General features: G+C 44.8%; 1 pseudogene; it reads left to right on the top strand.

The window, feature by feature from the left end:
• Positions 1 to 1,018: 1,018 nt before the first annotated feature.
• On the top strand, positions 1,019 to 1,934 carry LOC102985741 (calcium-responsive transactivator-like; annotated as a pseudogene).
• Positions 1,935 to 14,614: the final 12,680 nt, after the last annotated feature.

Raw genomic sequence — 14,614 nt, 5'->3', positions numbered from 1 at the left:
AAAAAAAAAAAAGTCTGCAAATAACAAATGCTGGAGAGGGTGTGGAGAAAAGGGAACCCTCCTACACTGCTGGTGGGAATATAAGTTGGTGCAGCCACTATGGAAAACAGTATGGAGGTTCCTCAAAAAACCAAAAATAGAATTACCATCTGATCCAGCAATTCCACTCCTGGGCATATATCCAGACAAAACTATAATTGAAAAAGATACATGCACTATTGTGAATAGTGCTGCATGTTCACACCAGCACTATTCACAATAGCCAAGACATGGAAACAACCTAAATGTCCATCGACAAATGAATGGATAAAGAAGATGTGGTACATAGATACAATGGAATACTACTCACCATAGAAAGGAATGAAATAATGCCATTTACAGCAACATGGATAGACCTAGAGATTATCATACTAACTGAAGTAAGTCAGAAAGAGAAAGACAAATACCATATGATATCACTTATATGTGGAATCTAAAATATGGCACAAATAAACCTATCTATGAAACAGAAACAGAATCACAGACATAGAAGACAAATTTACTGTTACCAAAAGGGGAGGGGGGAAATGGGGGGAGGGATGGATTGGGAGTTTGGGGTTAGCAGATGCAAACTATGATATATAGAATTGGTAAACAAGGTCCTACTGTATAGCACAGGGAACTGTATTCAATATCCTGAGATAAACCATAATGGAAAAGAACATAAAAAAGGATGTATATATATGTAAGGCTGAACTACTTACTTTGCCGTTCAGTAGAAATTAATAGGGGCTTCCCTGGTGGCGCAGTGGTTGCGCGTCCGCCTGCCGATGCAGGGGGGCCGGGTTCGCGCCCCGGTCTGGGAGGATCCCGCGTGCCGCGGAGCGGCTGGGCCCGTGGGCCGTGGCCGCTGGGCCTGCGCGTCCGGAGCCTGTGCTCCGCAACGGGAGAGGCCCCAGCGGGGGGAGGCCCGCATACCACAAAAAAAAATAATAATAAAATAAAATAAAATAAAAACTATAATGGGGCACCCGCCACCATGTTGGTGGCCTTCACATTCGCCTGGCAGAGAGGCAAAGGGGAAGTCATGCAGCAAACCACGCAGAAGATGCTAGATGAGAACCACCGCCTGATCCAGTTCATCCTGGACTACCAGAGCAAGGGCAAGGCGGTGAGTGCACCCAGTACCAGCAGGCCCTGCACCGGAACCTGGTCTACCGGGCCATCATCTCAGACTCCAATCAGAATATGCAGTCCCTGCTGCACGCCCGCCAGCCCCGAGCCGGACGCCGGGCCCCTCAGGGCTGTTCCAGAGCTGCTCCCGCCAGGGGTCGCACTCCCAGGGCAGTCTCATTGATGCCGCAGCCGCCGTCCTCCCTCACGCAGGCGCAAAGACATCTGTCCGAACCACGTGTCCATGGGGCAGACGGCGCAGAGCGCGCTGCCTAGCGCCTCCACGAGCGCGTACGGCAGCAGCCAGGGGTCGAGGCCCGGCTCCAGCCACTCGGGACCGGCCTCACAGAGCGTACCACTTGCAGGGCCAAGGCGCCATTAGCAACGACGTGTCTTGGGCCAGCATCAACATGCAGCCCAACCCAGGCGGCTTCGTCCCGCTACAGCTGGGTGCGGGGCGGGAGCCCGCACTACGCAGGCCAGTCCATGGCCATGATGGCCGGAGCGGGCAGGCGAGCAGCGCAATGGGGCAGCGGCCCACAGGGCGCTACCGGTCCTCCCAGAGTACCTGTGCCAGGGGGAGAACAGCTGTGGCGAGCTGTACGGCCACCGCCAGGCCACCTCGGAGCCCATGAGCCGGACAGACCCCCGGACCACACGGCGATTACGCCCACCAGCTGGCATCCTACGCCCAGCAGAGCTACTACCGGTCGTCCGAGGAGTCCACGCAGCACTACCACGACGGCGGTAAGGCCGGCCGGGCCGCGTGCTGCGGGGTCTGATGTGCACGGGCTTTATGGCAGTGGAGGCCGGGCCCTGTATCCCCTCTTGCCTGTGTGTTCATGAACCAGGAGAAGGGTCTCGCGGGGTAGACCCACCATGTGGCCCAGCTGACCATCTTGGGCCTGTGAGCTGCTCTCGGAGCCTCCTCAGTCAAGACAGTCCTTTGTTCCAAAGGCGGGAGGGTGAGCGGCGGGGACCTGGGCACCCCATCTCCCTCCTGAGCCGGGCGGGCGGCACACGTGGGGTGTGTTGGGCATGGCCTGGTCATTCCTTCCACCACCTGCTGCCAAATAAGGCGCACCTCTGGCTGAGGGACGTGTCAGACCGAGGGGGAGGCGGCGATGCGCTGGAAGCAGCTCCTCAGACAGAAAGCCCTGGTCTGTGGCGCCTCGCCCATTTCCCTGGTGTGGACGCTCCCACTCCCAATGACTTAAAACTGCCAAGGTGACATCACCGAAAACGGATTTGGGAAGAAGCAGGCATATTCTGTTCTCTAGCGGGTGCCAGCTGGCCCCGGGCCTGTCGGGTGAAGGGACTTCCCACCGACCCTTGGAGGCCCAGAGAGGAGAGGAAATGATGAGCTCCACAGGGTGACGTGGTCCAGGCTTTCTTGTTTGGATGTCAGGCAGTGGGGAAAATGTAAGGGCTGCCAGGCCCCAAAGAGGAAAAGACAAACGGTACATACGGAACGGGTGACTTGAAAATGTGACTTTTGGGGTGACCTTTTTTAAAATTGTAAAAACACAACAAAATTTACCATTTTAACCATTTTAAGTGCACAGTTCAGTGGCATTAAGTACATTCAAGTTGTCGGGCTGCCACCACCGTCACCACCATCTCCAGAACATCTCAACATTCCGAACTGAAACTCTGTCCCCTATCTCCTAACTCCCTGTCCCCCTCCCCGGCCTTTGGCAGCCACTTGGTGTCTCTGATTTTGGCTACACTGGGTACCTCATATAAGTGGAATGATACAATAGTTGTCTTTTTGTGACTGGCTTATTTCACTCAGCATAATGTCCTCAAGGTTCATCCATGTTGTAGCAGGTGTCAGAATTGCCTTCCTATTTAGGGCTGAGTGATATTCCATTGTACGTTTACACCACATTTTGCTTTTCCATTTATCTGTCAATGGACACTTGGGTTGCTTCCACCTTTTAGCTATTGTGAATAGTGCTTCTGTGAACATGGGTTTACAAATATCTCTTCGAGACCCCGCTTTCAGTTCTTTTAGGTACAGGCAGACAGACCTCTGAGATATTGCAGGTTCAGTTCCAGACCACAATAAAGTGAATGTTGCAATTAAAAATTAAAAAATAAAAATTATAATGGAACAAATTAGCCAATAACACTGAAAGACTTGGGATACCCCAGACAGTTGACATTTGCTCAAAGGACCCACTGTGTGATGCTGCAGCTGTCTCTCCACCTCCCTAATCTCAGCACCTGTGGCGGCTTTTCCCCTGCATGAGCAACACGCACAATGGCAAGAGAAGGAGCATTTCAAATTTCCTACAGTAGGAAGAACCACTGCTTTGTAAGATGTGACCTATAAACAAAATCTTGGTGGAAGACCAGTGATGCCACTACACTGCCTACACACCACTACTGGTTGTGCCCTTGACCACAGAAGAACAGGAGCAGCTTGTGTAGTCAGAATCCATTGTTCAATTGCCGCAGCCCCATCATCCAAGTGGGACATCAGCAGATTGGTACAAAGCCCTTCTGGGGGCAGTGGAGAGGAGGAGCCATTAACTTTGACCCAAAAATCCATGCAAGATATGTTAAAACTCTCCCCACACTCTCATCTCAGGTAACAAGCAATGCCCATGTGATTCCGTTGCTCCCATCTGAGCTGGAGCAGTCAAGCCCTGTTTTAACAAGACCTGTTTTAACAACACCCCATACAACATCAGACTCCTCTCCCATAAGTCTCTCACGATTGTATTTCTTGAGAGTGATCCTACATGATCCCACAAAAATATTTTTTAAAAACCCCTCAGATCCAGATAATAAGATAATAGAACCTCTCTCTGAATCATCTCAAACATGCACACAGCATCCTCAACAGTAAACTTCATAAGGGCAAAAACTTTGGGTACGTCTGGTTCACCATTATCTCCCAGGATCTAGCTCAGTGACTGCAAATAGCATGCCCTCAATGACTGCCTCTCTTTACTGTCCCTAAAGGTCAGGCTTCACTTGGGTGGTCTGGTCTCCAGTCTTCAAGCCATCCAGGCAGCTGGCTGCCTCCGTCTCTCTGAAGACTTTCAGGACAAGAGGCTACATCACCTCCCTAGGCGGCTGAGTCATCTTCCTATCAGGAAATTGTTCCTGCCTTGGCTAAATAGGTAAGCAATTAATGTCTATTTTAGACAGAAAACCTAAGTTTGAAAAAGATTAAGTGAATAGCTCAAGGTTATACACCAACTCTGACCCAGTTAGGAATAGAACCCAAGTGGTTCCTAACATTCAATCCTATAGTTTCAATACTGCTTATTTTGCAGAGGAACCTATCTTTATAATTTACAGATATTGTTTCCAAATCCCTCGCTAGAAATTCTGCCTAAATATTGAAGGTAGAACAGCTTCATGTATCCAATAGAAAGAGAATATATATAAAAAGAAATTTTTTCCCACATGAGTAATGAATCACTGTAAAAAACATTTGTTCGGTTGTTTCATTATAAAATAAAAGCATTCCTCTCAGCTGCCACCAAATCCAAATGCTCCATTTTTGTTACTAAACAATCCTTTTAACACCAAGCCAAAAATAAGTCACAATGTTAATGCAAACATCTTGCAAGCCAAATAAAAGGACTTGTGCCAAATTTATCAGAGTTAGAGGGAAATTGTGTCAGATCTGCCTGTCTCTGAGAAACTTTCTATTAGATCACCAGTCAGTAGGGTACCAGCATCTGCTGACGCTCACTGAAAGACGTGAGTAATAAGAAACAGCTTTAGAAAATACATTTTTCTTCCATAGTTAGCAATGCATGACTCACTAGAACTCTCCAGACACTACACTGCATGAATGACTCAAAATTCTATCAAGGATAGAGCACAATCACTTCTCTCTTCCTGCACCAGGATTTCTCATTTCAATTATCACTGATCTGTTAGCTTACCTCAAAGGGAGAAAATCTTCATCCATTCTCCTTCCTCTTTTAAAAACAGTGGTACATGTTTTGATATAAAAGTAAATATTGAAGGTGCTACAGGAAAACAGAGACTAAACATTATAGTGAATGCTGAGAACAATTTTCAGCCGGCCCAACTCCCACCATTTGGGAGGTCATGTTGGACAATGACCATGGTTAACTTCTTTCTGGAATATTGACCAATGAGTAGAAATTGTTGCAATATGAGAAACAATTTATTGTTAAAGACCAATGACCTGCCCATTCAAATCTTCAATAGACAATAATAGTAATCAAAGGTACTTTGAGAAATAGTTTAGAAGTTACTCTCCATGACAGAGGTCTTGATTTCCCTCAAATAACTATTCTCTTCGATAAGCACAGTAGCCTCTCAGTCAAGGACCACACTTCCATGCTCTTTCCTTTCCATTCCATCTAGCATTCTGACTTCAGATTAATTTTACTGAAAGATTGTTCTGATTATGATGTTAGCTTAGCATGATAATGAAGAGCACAGGTCTTGAAATTAGACCGCCTGATGTCAAATCTTGGATTGCCAATTAATTTTTAAATCTCTGTGAGCCTCAGTTTTTTCCTCTGTGACATGGAGTTTGTAAGATGCTTGCATAACTTTTATTTTGTTTTTTATTTGTGTTAAAAATGAGTGTGTAAGAAAATAGAGCATTCATGGTTAAGAGCATAGGCTCTGGAGTCAGACCTGGGATAAAGTCTTGGTTCTGCCATTGAACTGTCTACAAGACTACACCAGTTACCTACGGCTGTGTAACAGATCATCCCCAAACTGTCTGGCTTACAACAGTAATAATCATTTTTTATCTTCCACAGTTTCTGTAGTTCAGAAATTTGGGAGTGGTTTGGCTAAGTGATCCTGGCACAAGGTCTCTCATGGGGTTGCAGTCATCTGAAGACTTCTCTGGGGTTGGGAAATCTGCTTCCAAGGTAGCTCACTCACGTGGCAAGATGCTGCAGGCTATTGGCAGGGAGATCAGTTTCATTCCATATGGGCTCCACAGGCCGCTTGAGTGTTCTGATGACATGGCAACTGGCTCACCCCAGAGTGAGTGATCCAAGGAAGCAAGGCAGAGGCCACAGTGCCTTTATGATCTTGCCTTGGAAATTACATACCATCATCACCTCTGCCACTTTCTACTGGTCACACTGGTCAGCCCTGATTCAGTGTAAGAGGGGACTTCACAAGGGTACTAGCGCCAGGAGGTAGGAGCATTGGCAGCTATCTTGGAAAATGACTACCGTGAAGGCCTTGGACAAGGTTTTTATTTTTAGTTCTTTAAACCTTGTTCTCTTATTTGCCTAATACAGACAATAATAATATATCTATTTCATAGGATTGTTATAAGAATTAGATGAGATGATGCATGTAAAGTACTTAGTATGTAGTAAATATTCAGAAAATATTGCTTAGTATTATTATAATCCATAAGTAGTCAAAATATCCCAGGGGCTATCATGAGGAAGAAGGTGCTATTCTGGGAAGCAGGCAGAGCTATAAATTCTCTTCTTCCTCCCCCCCCCATTCTTTCTTCTTCCAGTGGACTTCATTGTATCTCATATATATTAGGCTTCTCCATAAGATTTTCACTTGAATAAAGGATTTCTCAGCTTAAAAACAGTAAACCACTGCACTAAGTCATTATTTATTTAAAATATTAGAAATTTTAGGGTAGACAAATAGGTATTGATATCTATATGTATATAGGATGTATAAATATATGATACATATATGGACATAATTTACATATAGATAGCATTACCTAGCTAAAAGATACATAATGTGACTAGAAGGCAGAGAATATCAGATTGAAAAGTCCATAAGAGGCCACCTAGTCTGATATTAAAAACCTTAAAATTGTTAATCCACTCATTTTCCACAGTAATTCCGTGGAGGTGCTGACATTTATTGGCTGCTAGATAAATGGACTGAGTAAACTCCACCACATCCCAAAGGTTCATCCATTCACCATGGTATTTATTCAGGCATCTATTCTGTGAATGCACTGTCCTCACTGCTGGGTATATAGCACTGAACAAGACGGATAGAGTCCCATCTTGCATAAAAACCTACATTTTAGTGAATGAGAAAACATGGAATAAGCAAATAAATAAGCACTATAATTTCAGGCAGTGATAAATGCTGTGGTGCCAATGAAACAGCAATGTGGTAAAGTAACTGCAGAGTGGGAGGACTGATTTAACCAAGGTAGTCAAGGGAATTTTCTACGAGGAGATGATATTTGAGCTGAGACATGAACAGTGAGAAAGGAACAAGCCATGTCAAGAACTGAGAGAGGAGTTCGTAGACATGTACTAACATGGCACCTTGGGAAGACTGAGCCATCAGGCAGCCTCATTCCAAGGGAAGTCTCACTCTTCATTAAAGTCTTTGAAGTGTGGTTTGAAAGATACCCAGGATAGACCTGTATGTCTTTGATTATTCATCTGTGAAAGGACATTTGGCCTAAATTGCTGACCAGGGCCAATCTTTCTGGCAAAAAAAAAAATCGATGGAAATGCCAGTAGATGTTGTGGCTGAAACTAATGTCTCCAAGTTAAAAATTTGGTCTGAATCTGAGCCACTCTGAAAATATCCTAGACTACCTGGAAGATCAGATAAAGCCTATGCAAACAGAAGACAGTCGAACAAAGACCAAAGTGTAGAATGGGTAACATATATACTCTTGTCTTCTTTCCCTCAAATCTTTCAACCTCTTTTTTTTTTGCGCGGTACGTGGGCCTCTCACTGCTGTGGCCTCTCCCGTTGCGGAGCACAGGCTCCGGACGCGCAGGCTCAGCGGCCATGGCTCACAGGCCCAGCCGCTCCGCGACATGTGGGATCTTCCCGGACCGGGGCACGAACCCGTGTCCCCTGCATCGGCAGGCGGACTCTCAACCCCTGCGCCACCAGGGAAGCCCTCAGCCTTTATTTTTTACCACTAATAAACCTAGATGAGAAGGGGGAAAGAAGGAAAAATAAATAAATGGGACCCAAAAGTCTTAAGGAAGAAAGGAGTGGGTTACAAGTTAAAATTAAACCACGTTGGAGTTGGAATAGACCCTTGAGGTGATCTCGTCCAGTCCCCTCACGTTATATATAAGCAAACCAAAGCTCAAAGAAATTAAGCAACTTCCCGAAAGTACATTGTCAATGGCTGTAGGTAGCCCCCTCACACACCAGTGGAGGTATGGGGAGGGGGAGACCTTACTTCCCATATATCCTCAGCTTCATAAGGTGAGCAAGGACATCTCCATTCTGAATTCAGGGAATGCTTTACCCCCAGATCCCCTTCCACGCAGGTGAGATGCCTTAATATACAAGAATTGCCTTCTGAAACTTCTTTTCCCTGGAATAGCAATAGTGATAGATTCCTTTTACCAAGGAAGCTTTCTTATATCATTTTTAATCAGTTCTTCTCTTGCTCATTTCTTTCCTATCTTCGTTCCTTCCTTCTTTCCACAAGTAAGTATTGAAGGCTGAGGATATATTAGTAAACAAGATGGATACAGTTCCTGTTTTAAGGAGCTAAGGGTTTAGGAAGAAAATAAACAGATGAGTCTCCAAAGTACACTTTGGTAAGTACTCTAGTAGGGGTGGTAACAGGTATTATGGAACTGCTGAGCAGGGGCGCCTAGCCTGGTCCAGAGGGTGGGAATGAGGGGAGGCTCCCAAAAGAAATGGCATTTAAGCAGAAGACAGAAAAGGATGTGATATGACCAGGGCGTTACAGGCAAAGAGAACCACCATTTCAAAGGCCAGGTGGAAAGTAAGTCCGTGGCACATCTCAAGGACTAAAAGCAGCTCAGTGTGGTTGCAGTATAAGATACAGGAGGGCAAGTGGCAGGAGATGAGAGGTCCAGACAGGAAAAAAATCACTACTATGGTGAAAGTAGGGATGGAGAAATAGTTAGAGGATAACATTGATAGGACGTGGTGACGAACTGGAAATGGAGTAAGGCAGAAGATGAAGTCAAGGATGCCGCCCAAGTTTCCAGCCTGTGGAACTGGCTGGAAACCTAGGAAACCTGCAGGAAGAGCAGTGTTTTGTTTTATCGGGGGTGGGGGTAGAGATGAGTTTGGTTTTGGACAAATGAATTTGAGTTGGCCGTGAAACACCTACATAGTGTCCAAGAGGCAGTTGAACATAAGGGTAGGGAGCTTAGGAGAGAGATCTGGGCTGAAGTGTAGATTTGGGAGTCAGCACCATATTACTTCTTGCTTTTAGATGATGAATCTGAGACACAGAAATGTGAAGTAACATGCCCAGGGTCATACCAGTAGGTACAGAGCAGAGATTTAAACTGCAGTCTTCCCAAATCCCATGTCTTTGCCCTTTCCTTGGAGACTCACAGCTGTAATGATGTGCTTTTGATCAGGAGTGGAGGATGTTGCAGCAGAACCATTAATTTCCATTGCATATTTCCACTTCTAGACTATATAGAGAAATGTAAATGTGTCTTATTGTGTGGCTATACAGATTCTGCAGCTTGTGCAGCCACCAAACTGCCTGCTGACAAGCAACCAGCTACCCACCCTTGTCCTTTGGATGCATTTCCAACAAGAAATCTCTGTTCAACTGGGAGAAATCTAGTAACATCTGAAAGTTCCCTTCCTTGCTCTGTAATCTACCCCAAAGAGTGCAAGCTGTCAGATGTGCCCTCCTTTTACAGGTACCTTAGGCCCCCTGACTGTTTCCTGCACTACCCAAGGAGCCTGTGTGGGAGGAAGCAGCAGACATCAGTATGTCAATTACATCAAGACTGGGTCCCCCACCAGTCATTTGTGCAGCCATAAAATGGAAGCTGCAGCTTCTGAGGTCGCTGAGCAAATTGATTAAATATAACTTTAAAAATAACTTCAGGGCTTCCCTGGTGGCGCAGTGGTTGAGAGTCCACCTGCCGATGCAGGGGACACGGGTTCGTGCCCCGGTCCGGGAGGATCCCACATGCCGCGGAATGGCTGGGCCCGTGAGCCATGGCTGCTGGGCCTGCACGTCCGGAGCCTGTGCTCCGCAATGGGAGAGGCCACAACGGTGAGAGGCCCGCGTACCGCAAAAAAAACAAAAAAAAACTTCACATTTAATATCAAACAATGACCAGAAAAGACCTAGGGGTGAATGATGATTCCGGCTGCCTTATTTTATGTTCTTCAGAACACAGTGGAAAACAATGGAAGGTGCACAACTGTAAATTAAAACTCTAGAGGTACCACCAAGAGCTTTCCCTGGAACAGGGAGGTCGGCTCACTTTTCAGCCTTCTTTTATTTTTTTAAAATTTTTATTTATTTATTTATTTATTTATTGGCTGCATTGGGTCTTCGTTGCTGCATGCAGGCTTTCTCTAGTTGTGGCAAACAGGGGCTACTCTTTGTTGCGGTGCGCGGGCTTCTCATTGTGGTGGCTTCTCTTGTTGCGGAGCACAGGCTCTAGGCACACGGGCTTCAGTAGTTGTGGCACTCAGGCTCGGCAGTTGTGGCTTGTGGGCTCTAGAGTGCAGGCTCAGTAGCTGTGGCGCATGGGCTTATTTGCTTCACAGCATGTGGGATCTTCCCAGACCAGGGCTCGAACCCATGTCCCCTGCATTGGCAGGCAGATTCCTAACCACTGCACCACCAGAGAAGTCCCATTCAACCTTCTTCTGTTCAACAAGCATTTGCTGAGCCAGCCTGTCCCTCCCTACAGTTTTTTTTGGTCCTGTCTTTTCTGTTTCTCTGCCTCAAGCCTAATGAGCTTTTCCCCAGATCTCTCAATATTAACTTATGGCTTGAAGAGTAAGCAGTTTGACACTATGAACCCTGTTCCTCCTACAATTCTGATCCCCCTCCTACAAAGCTGATCACCTGCTTTCCCTGATGTCACACTCCTCCCACTCATTTCCTGCCTCTCTGACGGCTTCTCCTCTGCCCCTGTCGTTGACAACCCTTCTTCTTTCCGGAACTTTGAGTAATACCTTTCCTAAGGTTCTCACTCTGGGTCTGTCTTCCGAAATCCTTACTCTCAAGTCCTTGGTGATCTCATCAACTTTCCCCTTTCCCCATCCCAGCTTTAACTATTTGGAGGTGACTTCTAAATCCACATCTCCGATCCTGAACTTCAAGTCATGTATTTTCAAACGCCTGGTAAATATTTCTCCTTGGCAGTCCTCTCAGCCACTCTAACTCATGTGTTTTTTGTTGGCTTCTCTGTTCTTGGTAATAGGCCACCAGCCTCCTACCCACCCAGGCTTGAAAACGTGGAGCCGTGGCTCCATTCACTTTAATCTTCTTAATCTCCTGAGCCTACTGTCTGGAATATGGTGTTTCCTCCAGCATGCACCCACCTGTGAGAGACCAGTTGTCCTTGACGTCCAGATGCCCTCTCTCTCACTCTCCATATTTAATCCACCACCAACCCCAGAAATTCTACTCTCTCAATATCTCTTGAATCCACCCATTTTTCTTTAACTCCACTACAAAACCTTTGTCCAAGTCAGCACCATTTTTCACTTGGGCTACCAATGTGGTCTTCTAGCTGACCTCCTAGGGCCTCTGTTGCCCACCTCCAGCTTGTGCCTCATGATACATGCAGGATGGGTTTTCTGAATACAAATCCAGTCAGACACCCTCCCCTCCTTCAGTGCCTTCCCGTGGTGCCCAAGCCTGCAGGCCCTTGTGCTCTGGATTTTGCCTGTGTCTGCAGCTGCTCTGGCTCTTTTCAATCTGTACCATGCCCTCTCGTGCTCTGGGGCCCTTCCACCTTCTATTCTCTCTGCCTAAAATTCTCTTCCTTTTTGACCCTGCTCCCTCACAAATATAACTCACCTCACATGTTCCTCCTTCAAAATCCAAGGAAGAGGGGATATACGTATACGTGGCTGATTCACTTTGCTATACAGCAGAAACTAACACAAAATTGTAAAGCAACTCTACTCCAGTTAAAAAAAAAAATGTTCCTCCAGCAGAAAAGCCTTCCCTGCCTGCCTTGCCCTGGTTATCAATGGTACTGTGCGTGGACTTTACCTTCATGGTGTTTCCCAGTTCGTAATTTTACCAAGTATTTTTATTATTTAGTTCGTGTCTCCCTCCTCCACTAGATGCTCACCATTTTATCTGTTTTTATTCCAAATTTCCAACAATGCCTGCATATAGTAGGAGGTACATGATAGAAATTTGTTCACTGAACGAGTGAATTGTTACTCTCTGTTCTCAGACTTCCTATTTAAAAGGGAATCCCTACTTTATACCTATTTCTCTCAGTTAATATTAACTATGGTTTTCTGAAAATGAAGATGAGAAATTTGAATCCGCTTGGTTTAACAGGCCCTGTGTGTGTAATAACGGCCATAATTCCGTGTTCCAGCTTCTGTTTTTCAATGATTAATAGGTACAAAAACTGGCAACGAGAGGGAAAATACAGGTGGGTCTGATTGAGGTTAAGGGAGGTACCTGTTTTGGCTCCACAGTAGACAAAAGTAATTGATATGTCTCTCCTTCAGCCCACACACCACCAGTTTTCAGAAACTGGAACCGAAGTAGACCCTAATAAATGTGATGTTCACAGGTCTTAGTGAGCATTTTTAAAAGTGTGTTTCCCCCCTAGTCAACTAATTTATTTTAAAGCTTTTATTGCGAGTGACTTACACTGGTTTTAAAACTAAAAACTTTCCAAATCTTTTTATCTCTGACGTTTCTGTGTAAGCCCAAGATGAGAGTGAGAGTGACATTGACTCGGGAAAAATATTCCAAGTAAATACAAATGCATTATCTGTCCTCACATCTGGCTCTGATGAGACACATGCTCAAAAATCTGCTTGTAAACATTCCTGCTCAGCTGTCTTGAATTCCACTGATAAGAACTGCGAGGACAAGGCATGGTGAATAGGTACAGAGAAATGGAAAGAACATTAGACTAGGCGACAGAAAACCGGTATTCTAGTTTTCACCTCCACAGCTTACTAGTCATTTGACAAAGCATGTAATTGCTATGTGCCCAAGTTTCGGGAACTAGAAAATGGCAGTGATCAAGCTCTGGTTCAGGAGGGCAGGCGACACACATGAGCTGACCTCACTCTCCTCCCAGCCATTCCTTAGATCAACAATAAAGATGTATGAGGGGGGACACATCCATAACAGTACTGAGAACTGAAGCCTTTGAAATGATTCATGTTGAGAGAGGAAGTCACAGCCTAGGACCCGTGCAGGAGACTGCAGCAGAGACAGGAGTTGAAGTTGTTTCTGCCTATAGGACCAGGAGAGGCTCTAAGCCCAGAGTTAGCAGGTATGAGAGCAGAAGTGAGCTGCGGAGGACAATAAGCATGATTGACTAAACATGCACCGATGAAACAGACTAAATAGCCCCCGGTCGCTGCAACTAGAGAAAGCCTGCGCACAGCAATGAAGACCCAGTGCTGCCAAAAATAAATAAATAAATTTATTAAAAAAAAAAAAAAAAAAGAAACAGACTAATTTTGTCCCTCTCCATGAACCCCACACACCCAGAGGAAAGTCATATTAGATCTTCATGATAATAATCTAGTACTTTATTCATAAATATAAATGGAGAGCCAAGGATTCCTCATAACTGAAAAAAAAAAAAAGCCCCAAAATGAGGAACCAAGATGAAGGTAAAATTGTAGAAACCTCCCAGACAGTACAGCATAATTTTAAAAAGGGGGGAGAGGGGGACTAAGAGAAATACAGATGATAAATCCACGATAAATCCGCAAATAAAGCCATTGTGCATCTAAGAGGAATTCCAGAAAGAGAGTAGAGTAAACAAAGGCGCTTTAACAATTAAAAAAATAATTCAGGGAAATTTCCTAGAGCTGAAGAAAGATTGGAGTTGTCAGATTGTAAAAGCCCATTGAGTGTCCAAAGAGATGAAATTTCAGAAAACCCAAAGGAAAAAAATATGCTAAAAACTTCAGGGACAAATAATAGATTTCCTACCCACCTCCCACGTACCCCCCACCCCCCAAAGAATCAGACTGACATTGGATTTTTCATCAGCAACCTTAGAAACTAGAATACAATGCAGAATTGCCTTTAAAAGGATGAAGGGAAATTATTTTGAAACAAGAATTATATGTTGGGCCAAATTGTCAATCATAAAGTTAGTGAAAACAGATTTTCAGACTTGTGACTCACAAAATTAACCCCCTGTCCAACTTTTGTGACAATTGCTTTAAATTTTATTACATGTTTTTAACACAAAAGAGAATCCAAGAAAGAGAAAGATATATGATACAAATATTAGGGGATCTAACCCAGAAGTGAGGTAATCAAAGAAATTTCAATATTTTAGATGCATAGTGTACTTAGAGAGCAACTGATCCAAACTTTACCAGGAAGTCAGAGGATTCTAAGAAAAATATATTCAAGAAGAAAGTCGGTTCTGTAAAAAAAAAAAAAAATAGTAAGGTGAAAAAACTGTATAATCCTTAGTGATTTGGTGAAGACTTATGAGCTTCTATCAACAATTGTTATAGGTTGGGTTTCCTAGCTGTCTTCATCAGCTCGGGCTGCTAT

This window comes from Physeter macrocephalus, chromosome 13 (genome assembly GCF_002837175.3).
Source record: "Physeter macrocephalus isolate SW-GA chromosome 13, ASM283717v5, whole genome shotgun sequence".
Classification (NCBI taxonomy): Eukaryota; Metazoa; Chordata; class Mammalia; order Artiodactyla; family Physeteridae; genus Physeter; species Physeter macrocephalus.
The sequence above is the reverse complement of the archived record's forward strand: the minus strand, read 5'-3'. Positions and strand labels throughout refer to the sequence as shown.